The sequence below is a fragment of the Haemaphysalis longicornis genome, unplaced genomic scaffold (assembly GCF_048455015.1).
Source record: "Haemaphysalis longicornis isolate Haplotype H1 unplaced genomic scaffold, Haemaphysalis longicornis Haplotype H1 scaffold_2, whole genome shotgun sequence".
In the NCBI taxonomy this organism is placed as follows: domain Eukaryota; kingdom Metazoa; phylum Arthropoda; class Arachnida; order Ixodida; family Ixodidae; genus Haemaphysalis; species Haemaphysalis longicornis.
The window spans coordinates 193,027,632-193,041,899 of record NW_027526295.1 but is presented as its reverse complement, the minus strand read 5'-3'; the positions used below and the strand labels follow the sequence as shown (position 1 = coordinate 193,041,899).

The 14,268-nt window shown below is 46.8% G+C and overlaps 1 protein-coding gene across 1 annotated transcript in view; it reads left to right on the top strand.

The window, feature by feature from the left end:
* The first annotated feature begins 13,721 nt into the window (after nt 1-13,721).
* Nucleotides 13,722-14,268, top strand: part of Scap (SREBP cleavage activating protein) — a 60,490-nt gene continuing 59,943 nt past the window's right edge. Inside the window, exon 1 of the mRNA XM_077699025.1 lies at nt 13,722-13,986. The gene's annotated coding sequence lies outside the window, so the exon portion shown is untranslated. The remainder of the gene's footprint in view (nt 13,987-14,268) is intronic.

Here is a 14,268-nt window from a genome sequence, read left to right as displayed (position 1 = left end):
GTATTCTTATTTTTGTATGTATGCTTGTTCTTATTTTTGTCTACAAGTCTACTATTTGCACTATTGTACCGATTAAACGTGTTAACTTCGCCAGTCATGCATTTTTGCGCAGGTACAAAGCATTACAAGGTAGGTGCCATCACGCAACTTTTTTATTCGTGTTTCAATTCGTCTTTTCGAGGCCTTTAGTTTTGCTTTCGTCGCGCTCGGGCGGTGCGCTCGAACCAAGTGCATGCATGAATGCCACTTCGAGCCTTGCAAAATACGGTAGCAAAAGGAAATTCTTTGGGCAGGTGGTTTATCACGGTTCGTTAGACGACTATGCCAATGCCATAGCGTAGTGGAAAATAATACTTTCATCGGTCAGCAATGGGAGTTGTATCAGCTGCCTTATCGTGAGCTATCATAAATGTGATGGGAGTAAAATTGTTTTCTTTGTATAGTTTGCTCATCGCAGTTTGGCTCCCACGAAGCTTAACCATGGCAAATTCAGTACCTTTTTGAAGCATCTCAATTGTTGTGCTCCGCCATGCGTTTATGGCGTGTGGAGTATCGCTAATGTTATCGTTATTTTGTATTTTGTAGTGTGATAACGAGATAACAGGATTTTTTTACATTTTCCCTGTTTGACATGCACCTTGACAAGGCTGGAGGACTAACTATGCACCGATTAGGTGAATTCAGGCTTTAAGGGAAGTAGAACTTAATCGTTAGTCGTTCCTAGGTATAGCTTGAAAGCGCAGCCGAGTTAAAACTAAAAAAAATTAATTTTCTGTCCAGTTCGCATGTTCGTGTCTCACGCATATTTACATAGCCCAGGATATATCCATATACAGTACACCTGCATTTTCTCTCATAAAAGAATATTCTAAAATACAATTAAGGACATCACTGGACAGGGGTGCGGGGTGCGGCGCGGGGAGTGTGCACGGGCTCGGGCATACCCGAAAGCCCGGGCCGGCACGGCCCCTGGTCCGAGCTCGGGCCGCCGACTAACTTTTCTCCCGGTCTCGTGCCGGACACGGGCCGAAATATTAATACTGCGGTCGGGCCGGGCCGCGTGTCTCCAAACGTTTCGCTGCACGGATGGCGCTCATCCACAGCGTACGCCTCGGATAGTGATTGCTACGATTCCAAGCCATGCTGGTAGGCTTATCTGACGCATTTTACAGCCGACGACATGGCAGAAGCGTGGTATGCCGATTACTGAGATATCGAGAATGCCTATCCAACGATAATGTCGGATGCCAAGCATGTTGTTTTACAGAACCGAAACCGAAACTTGCTTGAATTCCAATCTTAGACATCGTCCAATCCCGTAGCACCTTTTCTGACGTCACTGCAGTTAGTTGGTGCGGCCGCCGCAAACAGCACATGGTAGTTTTTCTTCATTCAGGCTTTATAAAATAGATACCGCCTTATCGCCCGGATAAACGATGAGAAGTGTGTTTATTTGAGCCAGTCTACGCAGTGCAAGCAAAAATAGGAGCTTGACAAATTCACTTGTGTCCCAAACAGGGTGTTTGGGCTAAAGAAAGGTGTAAGGGTGAAAAAACTTGTAAGGGTGAAAAAACCCGAAACTAAGGGTGTACGCAGCGCAGCTACGCGCGACAACGTGGATCGACCGAGCGCGCAGCACGACGTACAGACACATTCAACACGCACAGGTCGCACTTGGACCACAAATGAATTGAGCAAGAAAACCAACGGGATGCATGGGGAGAGCGAGTACGTACCTAATTACCTTAGAAGTATATATTTGCTCTTCTTGCTTTTATAGCCAGCAGGAGAAAGTCCTCCGGTAGAGCCGGTGAGTTCGTCGCAAAAATCAGATATTTTAGTGCTAATGTTGGAATTATGCATTTTAATGTGAGCATATACAAGTCAGCATGCGGATTTTCAAAAACGTTTCAATCGTGAGATAGTTATTTTCAATGAGTCATTCACTAGAGAACACCTATTCCACACCATTTCAACACCCACCAAGACAAGTGTTCACTATTTCAACGCCCATTTTCTCCCACAAGGATGTACAGCTACAAATTAGGGTGTTGGAAACTAAGAAAAAGTGTGTGGAAAACCACCAACTAAGAAAAAGGGTGTAAAAGACCTCCAACTTTGGAGGTATTTATACCCGTTTCCACGGGTGGAGTGAACATTTTCTACGAGTGGGGGGGGATGTTTTTTACCTCACGATATTTAAAACAATATGAATCAGCATAATTTATTACCTGCGGAGCTGCTTAAGCTTGAGCTAGGGTCAATGGCGTTAGCAAAAAATACCAAGAAAAAGAGCTGCGCCGCCTGTAAAAAGTGCACCACCGCAGATCGAGTATTATAACAGTGAAGTCGGCTTTCGAGCCTGATCGAGTGTGAGCACAAGGGGCGCGTGCGTATGCGGGCCTCTGACTATGCCATTTTAAAGGTACTAGTATTTTTGGGATACTAAACCGAAAAAAAAAAAATGCCGCAGCTTGCTCTAGGGGTGCAAGGCTAGAGAAACAGCGCAGCTGGGGGTCGACCAAGCTTATTTAGGGAAAGATAAAGTTTCCCTTGGATCCCCCGTCAGCGGGGCGGATAGTCTGAAAGCCTGAAGATTTAGAGAAAAGTCTATAAAAGTGTTGCAGGTGTTCTAACCGGAAAAGTGTTTGCAAGACTCCCAGGCGTTCTAAATTAATACGTAGCCCTTTTTTACTGTGCGCCGCATAGCGAGGTGTAGCTGCAGCACGTAAAACCCCCTAATCGTTCAAGTGTACATGATAATGTGATGATGATGATGGTTAGTGTTTAATGGCGCAAGGCCAACGAGGTACATGATAATGTGCGTGCACGTATAAGATATAATGGCAGTTTGTGTTATACGCTGTCTCGCTTTGTGAGCGTCAGTTATGCTTTGTGAGCGTCAGTTATGCGTTAACAGGAGTTAACGCTTTATAAGCGAAATAAGATTATTGGGAAAATTTTAAGCGTCAGCTAAGACGGGGAAAAACGAGAAAAATTGTACGTGTCGGTCCCACGTGAAGCGGAAGAGCACGGGACTGCTTCGTGTTTTTTCCGGACAGGTCTTCCCGTGCTTGAGAAGTCGGAAAACAAGGCAAGCGACAAGGTTAACGGGCGATAAAACGTATCGTGTACGACGCTAGCTGCGATAAATCTCTGCGACGTGACGTGTTGACGAAGAGTCACAAAAGTTCTTTAGCATTCCCGTATCCACGTACTCTTCTTCCTTCCTTAGGTCTTGCATCCGGTATGAAAATGAAAAATACAGATCCAGACAATGTTTTAAAGACAGATAAAGACAGATAAAGACACAAAAGCTTTTTGTGTCTACACAAAGTGTTTTTATGCTTGAGCGCGTATATATGTGATTGTGTGTGTGTGAGCGTGCTTGAAAGCGAGGGTTTTGGATCTCGCTAACTATTCCAAATGCAATTTTCTTTCGGCCCTCCAAGTTGGCTGCGAGAGAATTTCGAATGCCTGTTTGTACGCATGGCGTCCTCGGCACGAATGATTGCGGTGGCTATGCGAAAGAAAGAGGAAGGGGTCTGTGAAAAACGAGTCAGGATAGTTGACAGCCACAAGTTTGCTCATGGCAACAATTTAGGTGCGACTAGATGAATGAACTTGCTCACTACACTTAAAGAAAGGTCGCGGAAAAGACAACGCACAGCGCTGGGTGCGTCAACACTGTGTGCTGACTTCCTAACTTAGGTTCACTGGGAGCGTCAACACTGTGCTGACTTCTTAACTTAGGTTTACTGGAACGCGCACACACACACACACACACACACACACACATAGAGAGAGAGAGAGAGAGAGAGAGAGAGAGAGAGAGAGAGAGAGAGAGAGAGAGAGACGGAAGAACCTTTATTATGAAAACACTAAATGGGTAAGGGTCCCTGCTATTTTCGTTCGTGAGCATCACTCACACAATACTTGGCTCACGGCGAAAAAATCAATCAATCAATCAATCAATCAATCAATCAATCAATCAATCAATCAATCAATCAATCAATGAATCAATGAATCAATGAATCAATCAATCAATCATGTAGACAGCAAGCCCTAGGGGCGTTTACATCTGCGCACCACTTCGTTGTTGTTCATTAGTTGATTGCACATACCAACGTGAGAGGAGGAGGAGGAGGAGGAGGAGGAGGAGGAGGAGGAGGAGGAGGAAAGACTTCATTGTGAGCCTGGTAATGTGGGAGTGGTCCCTCAGTCCAGGAGACCATGGGCACTCTGAAGCCCAGCAAAGTGTTAGAATCCCGTACCCGCGGTGTCGTATTGGCTAACGCTTTATAAGTAGAAATACATGCTGCTTTCGCACCACACTCCGTGGATGGCTCCGCCAAACACATCTGTCATTTTTTTTTACGGCGTACCCTTCCTGTTGCTCAGCCGGCACGCGAGTTCATAACAGCTGCCAAAGGCTTCATGAAGTTGCCCGGCTGTCCGGCTGTTTGGGAACGTATTAAACAGAAAAGGCATTAGCAGACAACCACAGAAGATGCGTCGGGATTATAGCGCAGCTGTCGGCGATTTTGATGTCCAAATTGTACGTTTCCTAAACTTAACTCATCAGGGACTACGCCGCATTAAACGCCGCTTATGTGGCGGTTGACCTTTCCAGAGTGAAGCCGTCGGGGGCATAAAGCGCGAAAATTAACCCCGCCGATTAAACAAGCCAGAGAGAAAGCAAGCAAGCAGACGAGTCGGCATTCATAGCACCTGGCATGCTCAAAAACATTAAGTTTTGGTAACTCCCAAGTCTGGACATGCGTCGGCTGTGCATTCGTGCACTACCTCACGCGCGGCACGAACCCACGCTGGAAATAGTCCAAAAAATTACTAAACACCGGCAATCGCATGGGACGTAGCAATGGAGGAGAAGGACTAAACATTTATTGAGCTGTATGAGTTCCTTTGTGCTAGGCCTCCCTAGTCTGCAGGAAGCCTTGGTCCTTGGCTGCCCGGCACGTCATTGCCACACTGCGAGCATGTTCTACTCTGGAGGTACACCCCACTTTTCTGAAATACCCACAGCAACTCTCAGGTGTGCACTCCGCAGGCCTAGCGTTTGGGTTTGCGGTGTACGGCGCGAATCGGTCGGTACCTGCTGCTTGGCGTTCAGTGAGCAATTTTTTGAGTACTATAGGTGCCGGTGTGAGGGGTTGAACCCCCAGATGTGACGTTAGGCCTAACGTTCTAAACCTCAAAATGGGAAGTTAGGCTTAACGTCTTGGGACGCAGAGCAACGTCATTCTTCTCGTGACTGATTCTTTGGTTGTCGTCTGAGTTTTTCAAACCACTCCGACCATGTCGAAACGGAGCAATCGGATAGACGATGATGATGATGATTCCCTCAAAGTTTTTGGAATGTACCCACAAGGGGAGACTGGCCGGGGTTAAATACCTTACTCTACTTCATGAGGCCCTCAAAATACTACTTTATCTCTGTAAATACAGCGACCGTAAAATGAAAGATATTTGTGATTAAAACCCCAACTGCCCAATAATTAGTACGCTTCAACAAATCAAGCGCATTGAAGCAGAAAGAAAAGCTTGAATTCGGATGCAATTATATATATCCCTTTTTGCATGCCCCAAATTTGTTGCCCCAATATATAATATAAGTGGAACAGATAGAGTCAACTCCAAACGCCCAATAGGGTCCTTCAAAAGCAGTTGTCTAGCGGTCGAGATGCGGTGACAGGCGAGAAAGAAATGTCCGATAGTTTTAGGGACCTGGCACCTCACATATAAGTTCCGTAGGTGAAAGCCCTGTTGTATACAGATGGAAATTTAGCCTTGGAATTCTGCAGCGGAGATCGGTGAAGGTCACTTCGCGTAGCCGAGAACCACAAAAATGAACATTCCACCCGAACTTTAAATGTTGATACTCTTCAAATGATAGGAGTGAGTCTGAACAAGTAGCGTCTAAGTGCCAATTCGTCTCAATCTTGATGATACAAAGAGAGCCAGATTAGGTATGCCGAATTGAACGGGAGCTGCGACAGCGAGATTAGCTAAATGGTCCGCTAGCTCGCTGCCCCTGATGTGCGTATGGCCAGAGACCCAAGACAAACGTACACGTCCATCACGCCGGATTCACAACGCGAGGGAAGCGTTTTCTTTAAAGACGATAGTCTTTCTTGGGCTACTTAAACCCAGAAATTTTGGTCTGTCTGTCCGTCTGTCTGTCTGTAACTCGATTCAGCCACCCGGCCAAAGAAAAATGCTTACTGCGCAATAGTCTAAGCCCGGACGTCTAAGCCCGGTTTACATGTTCATACTTGTCAACTTTGTTGAACAAGAACAAGACATTACGCAAATATAAGACAGGAAATTGGTACACAAGGGATATTTAGTGTTCCTTTATTAAAAATTCCAGAATGCTTGGTTTTTCGATAGCAAATCTACCGCACAACAACGCGTAACGCCTGCTGTTGACCGCGCCACCCCCGGGCGGCATATGAGAAATCACGCAGCAACAGAAAAGAAAGGTTCCACTAGCTACTTTTCACGTTCTGCTTGGAACGCACGTGGAGAACGGCAACGCGTTCCGCCTCGATTCACGCGCGTCTCCGCCACACTGCAGCGCTGGCATAGAGAAACCTCGTTTGTAGCAGTGAAACGCGGTAAATTCAAATCGCCTTGAGCAAACATTTAGTGTGTTTACCCTGGGATGAGCGTGACGGTACAGGAACAGCATGAGAGGTGAGCGGGAAGCGAAGGGGGGCATTTCCTTGGCCAATGTCTACAAAGACTATCGTCTTTTGACGACATTTGCAACGAAAGAAGCAGATACGCGGCCAATTTTTTTTCTTTCACTTCACCCGCGATCATTCATCATCATCGTCAGAGAAAGTCGGCTTCCCTGCAGGCCGCATCGGCGTACAACGGCATCAGTGGGGAAAATAAAGCTTCGCTTTAAAAAGTTCTTTAATGAGAGTGCTGTTAACGGAAAAACTAAGATACGTCAGTAAAAGCAAGAGTGCAAAGAAACAAAAGGCAATGAAGGTGGCTGGTGTAATAGGGCCAGGATGATTATCCGTGATATTAGAGGAGCTGTAAAAATTTTACCTCTGCTAAAAACTTAAAAACACGTTTAATGGTTCACCCAAAATAGGAATGCGCACGCTCGGCTGTTTCATTATCTTCATAAATGGTAGAAAATTGTCTGCAGCCAGAATTGGTGTCATTTGACACTGTGTCACTTTAATTTCTTTTTGAGTGTTTCTATTCCTCTTTAGAATTCTGTTCAATTTCACTTTGAAAATAATTCAGGTCTATTTCCCGGAGTTCATCGGAGGAAGCTGATCCTGGTGGGCCTCGTTAAAGGCGTTTAAGAGCGCATTTGCGCGTATCGTATTTTCTTCATACAACCGGCATAGTTTTCGCCGTTGTATTCATATAGATGCACTCGAAATAACGTAGTGAAAGTGGGTGTGTTATAGCCATTTTGGTATTCGGAACAAGCCCGTTACATCGGCACTTCAATTTTAAGCTTGTTCAAAAAACTAACTCTAGATAGTCTATACGGCAACAATGGCAGGGTGAAAAGAAGGGGTAATCCACCTGTTGGTTCAAATTGAAAGAACGTGTCGCAGTCTGAGGGAAGGACGAATAGTCAGGGTTTATTTCCATCTGTGAGTCATTGGTGAGAACGTGGTATATTTTGGCGCTCATTCGAGTTTCACGCGTCGGAGTTGTACTCACCCGGGGCGGAATTCTCGGTTTTGTTCATTTCACGTCCGTCTCGAGTGAGCCCTGATTGGCTGGAAGTAGGCGATATGGTGTGACGAAGCATAAGCAAGGCGGTGTGCGTCGGTTTCTGTGCATGTCATTGGTCAGCACCCTCGCAAGTGCAACTACGTTTCGATCGAAATGGACGCGAAGTGGACATTTTTGAAACGAACGAACTCAAAACTCCCCCCCTCCCCCTAGCTGCTGGGCGTGCCATAGCTGGATTGGTGTTGACATTAGATTAAATTAGGCTGCACTAATGTAGTCCAGCCGAAATTTCGACAGTCTAGCGTTTTTAAAACAAAGCTTTCTACCTCTACCAGCCAACGGTTCTTTCGTGGCGTGCGGGACAAGAAACTCCCTACGCGGCTGGGAAGGGAAGTCTTCACTCACGGAGAACAGTGTAGATGACGCGCCGAATTTACCCAGCGCTCCCCGCGCGCTCAAGCCGGCGGGCGCATCGGCACGACCCGGCTTTGTCGTCTGCTTTAGCGACGGTTGTTTTGGGCCTGTTTAAGTGCAGCTTCGCGTCCATTGCGCGCTTCCTTAGCGCAACTTGATTAAATTGTTCGACAGCACCTTCTTGGCAACCCGGACACGACGGAATTAAGTGGTCGTACGGCAAAGATTTGGTTTGCCGGGCACGAAAACAAAATGTAGAGACCACATAAAGACGCTAAACAAACACTACCTTTTGCGCACTGCTAGCCACGAATGGGACTCCGTTTTCTAAATTGGTGAATACCAATTCGGTTGTGTTTTAACAGGTATTACAAAATGCGAAAAGGAGCAACTGGTTCTGATAAATAGCGATTATAAGAGTTCCCTCAGCTTACTCGCAATTCTCAAACTTACTGAACTAACTAGTTTAAATCGGTATAAATGGAAATCACTAAGCTCACATGCCGAATTATTTTGGTGTGCGCGCTTGTGTCGCGCGTTGACATAACCCAGAGGTAGCACATCAAGATGACTAGGCTCCGCTATCTCACCCTTGGAATGACGCTCTTCGCCGTTTTCTTTATGCCGGCGAACGGCCGGGCTAGCGGCTGCGTCTGCCGCTCTAGCACTGCCATGGCCGCCGCTTCTGCGTTCGGGACGCCGCCCCTGCGAATTCTAGGTAACAGCAGGCATAACCTCTGGAAATTTGTAGAGCCACGTGTGTGAATTCAAATGATGTCGCATGACCAATTGTTGTGATCTCGTTTACAGCTTTGCTTTCAATCCACCTTCACAGCGTGGATTGGAGCCATTTTTTTGTTTTCTTTTAAGAATAAGTTTTACAAATGGCTGACGTGGAACTGAACCCGCATTGCCGTACGCTCGGCAGGAGCTGACCACTGAGTCATCGCAGCGGGGAAGAACGTAGACTATGATGATAGGTTTACCCCAACTTTTTCTAACCAATGATCATGGCCCTTGATTCACAGGCTCGGTGGTACAGCCGTGGCCAGACGAAAAGAAGCAAGCATTCGGTAGAAACGCGAGGTGAAAGCTTCCTCGCGAGAGAAAGTACCAGTACCAGTACACTGCACGCGGTCACAGCGAACACTTGGGACACAAGGCAATTACCCGCCAGATATGCCGCCGAAGCACGTCAGTACGTTTTCCATTTTCAGTGATTTGGAACGCCCACCACGCTCACTGGGGAAACCATTACGTAAGGATACGCACTCTCGGAATGTAACTTTTCCCGCAACCGTTCTTCCTCGTACGCCGTCAGTAATCGATCTGCAACTTCCACGCGTAACAGGACATCTGCTCTCGACCAGCTCCATCCGAAGCCAGACATGTTCGTTTGTACCGCGCTCTATCTCCTTGCTTGCCCGTATTTAAAGGGACCCTGCAACACTTTGCTCAACCTTTTTTTTTTTTTTTCGAAATCTTAAATGCTTGCAGAACGTAGTCAACCAACACATCCAGTACTTAGATTAGGGGGTCGCAGAGTATTTCAGCCAAAAATTACTGCCCTATGCCCATCAGATCACTTAAAAAATTACTCAAAGGATTTTTCTCTCTTCCCCGGTCTTGGTCGGCCTTCTTCGACCGCTGGAATTACGTCATTACAGCAGTGTAGCGGCTATTGGCCGGCTTTCCTTTAGTTGTAGCAATTAATGCATTCGATAGCCACTTTAGAAAGAAACTTCAAGGCGTATCTGCTGCAACCAGAAAATAATCAAGTGCCGCACCATGTTGCCGATAACTGTAGCTTTCGCCGTGCTTCTAGACGCGAAGGAAAGAGTGAAAGCGTTTATCGGAAGTGTTGCAGAGTCTCTGTGCCGGCGTTATTTTAATTAAAAATGCGTGTAGGGGAGGTTTTTGTCATCTAGCAAATGAGCAAGAAACTCCGCGTTAAAAGAAGTCGGTGCGAAAGAGAGGCGAGATAAATACCAAACAACACAAAAATATTTCGTCTCGCGCTGTTCAAAGCAGAACGAAAAAAAAAAAAAAAAGACGTGCGCTGTCCGAACGCGGGAAATTTGAATTTGATTGATTTGATCGGGGGGTTTATCGCGCCGCCGCTACCCAGGCAATGAGGCGCGCCGTAGTGGAGTGCTCCGGATTAATTTTTACTACCTGCGGTTCCTTAACGTGCGCCGAAACCTCGAGCACACAGGCGTTTTCCCTTTTCGCCTCCATCAAATAAAGCGGCCGCCGCGGTCGGGAATCGAACCCGCGGGCTCTGCAGCACGACGTCATAGTTACTGAGCCACTGCGGCTCAACTCAATTCAATTGAATCAAGTCTATTGCATTCGTCCTGAGAGAAACGAGAGGGCAAAGGGTGTAACGTGGCAGGGAGACAACATTTGCAAGCAGATACGCGTCCGGTATTTTTCCAACCATATAATATGATTCCGCTTCTCTAGCAGAAAATAGTTCCCCACAATCTATTCAGTTGTCTGATCCATGCAGCCAACAATGAAATTTCAGCGAATGACGTTGGTACGATTTCACTCAGAATTTCGCCTGTGCTGTGGCATCGCCGCAATGCAAGCAGTGTCATAGCTAGCACAGGTCACATTTGTGAGAGGTCAGATTTTCACCACATTGCTGCCATCCGCCGAATGTGCTTGGTTGGCGGCATGTGTGGGTCACACCGGGGCATTGCGGCAAAGCCGAACCGTACTACTGCCTTAGAGCGTAGCAGAAAAATATTGTCTGCCCATGCCATGGCCAGGCGGTTCTGTGATGAGGCTGGAATGTTTTAGTAACGTAGGCTTCCTACTATTTTTAATGAAAGGGGCCACTATTACGACTTTGTTCAGTTTGAAAGTGTTCAGTTTGAACGAACTATAGCCATGGTAACTCCCATATCTATCCACGAAAGCTGTATAACACAGTTAGCGGTATTTAAAGGGACCCTGCAACACTTTCGATAAGCGCTTTCACTCTTTCCCTCGTGTCTGGAAGCACTCCGAAAGCTATAGATATCGCCAGCACAGAGTGGCACTGCGTGATTTACTCGTCGCACCAGATACGTTTTCCATTTCTGCTTTGTTTTTGTGTGTTTTTTTTTTAGTTGCTATCGAAAAGCGTTCATTGCTGCAACTGAAGGAAAACTGGCCAACAGCCGCTACATGGCCTTAGTGACGTAATTTGAGCCGTCGAAGAACGTCAAGATCAGATCGGGAAAGAGAAAAAAAAATCTTTTTACAAGTTATCTGATATATGTGCATAGAGCATTAATTTTTGGCTGTTGTACTCTGCGACCCCCTAATCTAAGTACTGGCTGCGTTGGGTGACTACGTTCTGCAAAAAAGTTGAAAAAAGTGTTGCAGGGTCTCTTTAACAGCGCGTTAGCATTCCAAGATGAGTCCAAACGAAGCTAGACTATCATCGCCCAGCCTTTTTTCTTAGTGGTGGCTATAGTCGGCGGCCGTTAATTGCACAAACGATATTCTGTTACGTCACAGAGAAATCACGTGGTGTCTGCTGGGGGTCGCCACTGCTTCATCTGTTTTCTTTAATTTCGCGGAATATTTCTTCCAAATTTGCGATGTAATTTCTATCACTGTTGTCGGGACGATGCAGTCTTTTTGAAGAACCAAACTTGTATTTTCTCTTCATGGCCGCTTTGAAACTGCGTTATCCATTACACTTGCTGAGATCACGTAAATGAAACTCTGTGTAAGTCGTCTTAGCGGTCAATTGAAGCATGATCACGAGAAAGGTAACTTTGCTTCAAAGCGTAATTTTGTGACGGAGCATGGAGGATGTATATGGCTCATTCATTGTAGCTTTGCTTCAAAAGAATTGTATGCAAAAAAAAAAAAAAAAAAAAAAGAGAGACCGTCGAGCGGTGCTGAAAACGGCGGCGGTTCCTGTTCCTGTTGTGAACAGGAAGAGGAACTATTGCTCCGGCCGCGATAGTTCCTGTTCGCGTTGTCACTGCCGCATTAGTCGTGTCGTTTCCGCTGGGATATTTGATGTTCCTTTGGAGACGTACAAAAGTGCACGACGGACAGGAATAACGAGGACTGACGGCGGGAAGTGCCTTCTACACTTTGAAGTGTTCAAACACCAACTAACAGACTTCCAAGCTTTGCTGAACTTGCTCGTCGTCATCGTCAAAACAAGAGCGAGAGAAAGAAAAATAGCTTTATTGGGAGGAGCTCCTACGCGTCGGCCCAGAGTGCTTGGGCTCTAGCAGAGTCCTCGGCCAGCTGGATGGCCCAGACTTGATCCGCTGGGTCGGAGCTGAGCAACACCGTCTCCCATTGCTCCGCCTGAGTGATTCTGAGCGCGGGTGTAGGCGCCTGCGGGCAAGACCATAGTATATGTTCTGGGTCCACCCTTTCCTTACATTTGGGGCATTTGTCTGAATATTGCACTGGGTAGTAGTATCGTCACGTTAGGTTATGGGCGACATACCATTGTCCATCCTTGGTAGCTATTCCTTTTCTCAAGACAATCAAGTGGTTAGGATCGAAGGATGTTGGTAAGAATCAGGATTTCGGCCACTGAATTTTCAAACTTGCAAGCGCCCGCCTGCCCAATCCGTCGTGTCAGAGATGAGTGGATGACACGGCATAGTCACTCGAAAGAGGAGGGTTTGTAGTTACTCATCTCAACAAGAGAGGGGGGATGACTCCAGTGTGAAGCGGGGTGATTGCCTTTATGATTCGATGGCTGAACTGCTGCGATTCTGTAAACGGGTGATGGTCAGCTTCACCGGACCATCGTTGTATCAGAGGTCAATGTGCACTATTTGTAAGGCCTACGCATTCGGGGGATACTTCCCTCGTGAAATCATGTGTCATCCGTAACGTAACGCGTTGTGCTAGTATAAACTGAATGCCCTGTGGGGCCGTAGTATTTTGATACTTCTTTTATTGCCCCTGAAAAGCTATCTTACTGGCAATGTGCTTGTAACTAGTTGTGAAGCCGAACTTAAAGGGGCGTGGGTATATGCAGTCAAACCCACTGCCAGCGACTCTGGCTTTGTAAGGTTGGCTTTCTCACATTAACACGCATATTACAGCGAAGCCTACTAATGAATATAAAGGACGCTGTCAGGATGAAAACGGCGACTGAGACCACGAAATATAAGCAGAACAAAAAAGAAAAAAAAAATATCAGTCCTAGGCCGTCAGCAGGCCGCCCAAAACGCGATCCGGTGCTCGATTTTTTTCATGTGCTTCTACGGGACGTACAGTCCGAAGAGCAAAACAAAAACAAAATTTTAAGAAAAAATCGCCCCAAGTCTCACGACCATTGGCCGGTCTCCCGATCCCCAGTCCCGGAGCGTACTCTGATCGCCCGCAGGCATTCCAGGGCTGGTAAATCGAGGATGCTTTTGAACATGGTCATCCTTCTGACTACCGAACGCGTCACAAACGGCATCACGCGCCGCGTCACGCTGACGTCTGCAGCGCCCCGCTAGCACTAGCGGAATTCATAGCAGTTAACTCCGTTTTGCGCTGCATGATGGCTCGCTATACTCTCACATTATTCTAGATTTTCTCGCCAGGAGGCTACTATCGAGATACCGTGTGCGTTTTCGCGGTCGTCATGTTGTTGGTGTGTTGTTTTCCCCTGATATTACTGGCTAATTGTTTCGAGCTATTGAGTCATACTTGCGGAAACAGACCTTGAGAAGTCCAAAGTGCCGATCACCGTTTTGATGCGGGTCTCCAAACGGCGGCGTGCCCTGACTTTGGGTGTTGTAGCTTGCGGCGTACTGCTGGCGAGCTGAACCCACGAGCATCAAGGGGAAAACACGCATTTCGAGCAAGGTAACGTACCGAGCCGTGGAAAGCATGGTCTTTTCGTCACTTTCTGCACGTGTGCTTGTTCCACACTCGTAATCTGTGGTGGTGTCGTGGAAATTCTCACGGTGGCGGCAAGCGCATATTTAGGCGCACCGATTTCTTGCCTTCTCTGGACGCGAACATACACTTATCGAAGATGTATCCAATGTCAAGCTTACGCTATGATCATTTTTGTTGTTTTTTTTTGCCCGGGCAGAGTACAACGGTCTGCCTCGTGCAGGTGTCATTTTAGTTAGTGGCCGAGCG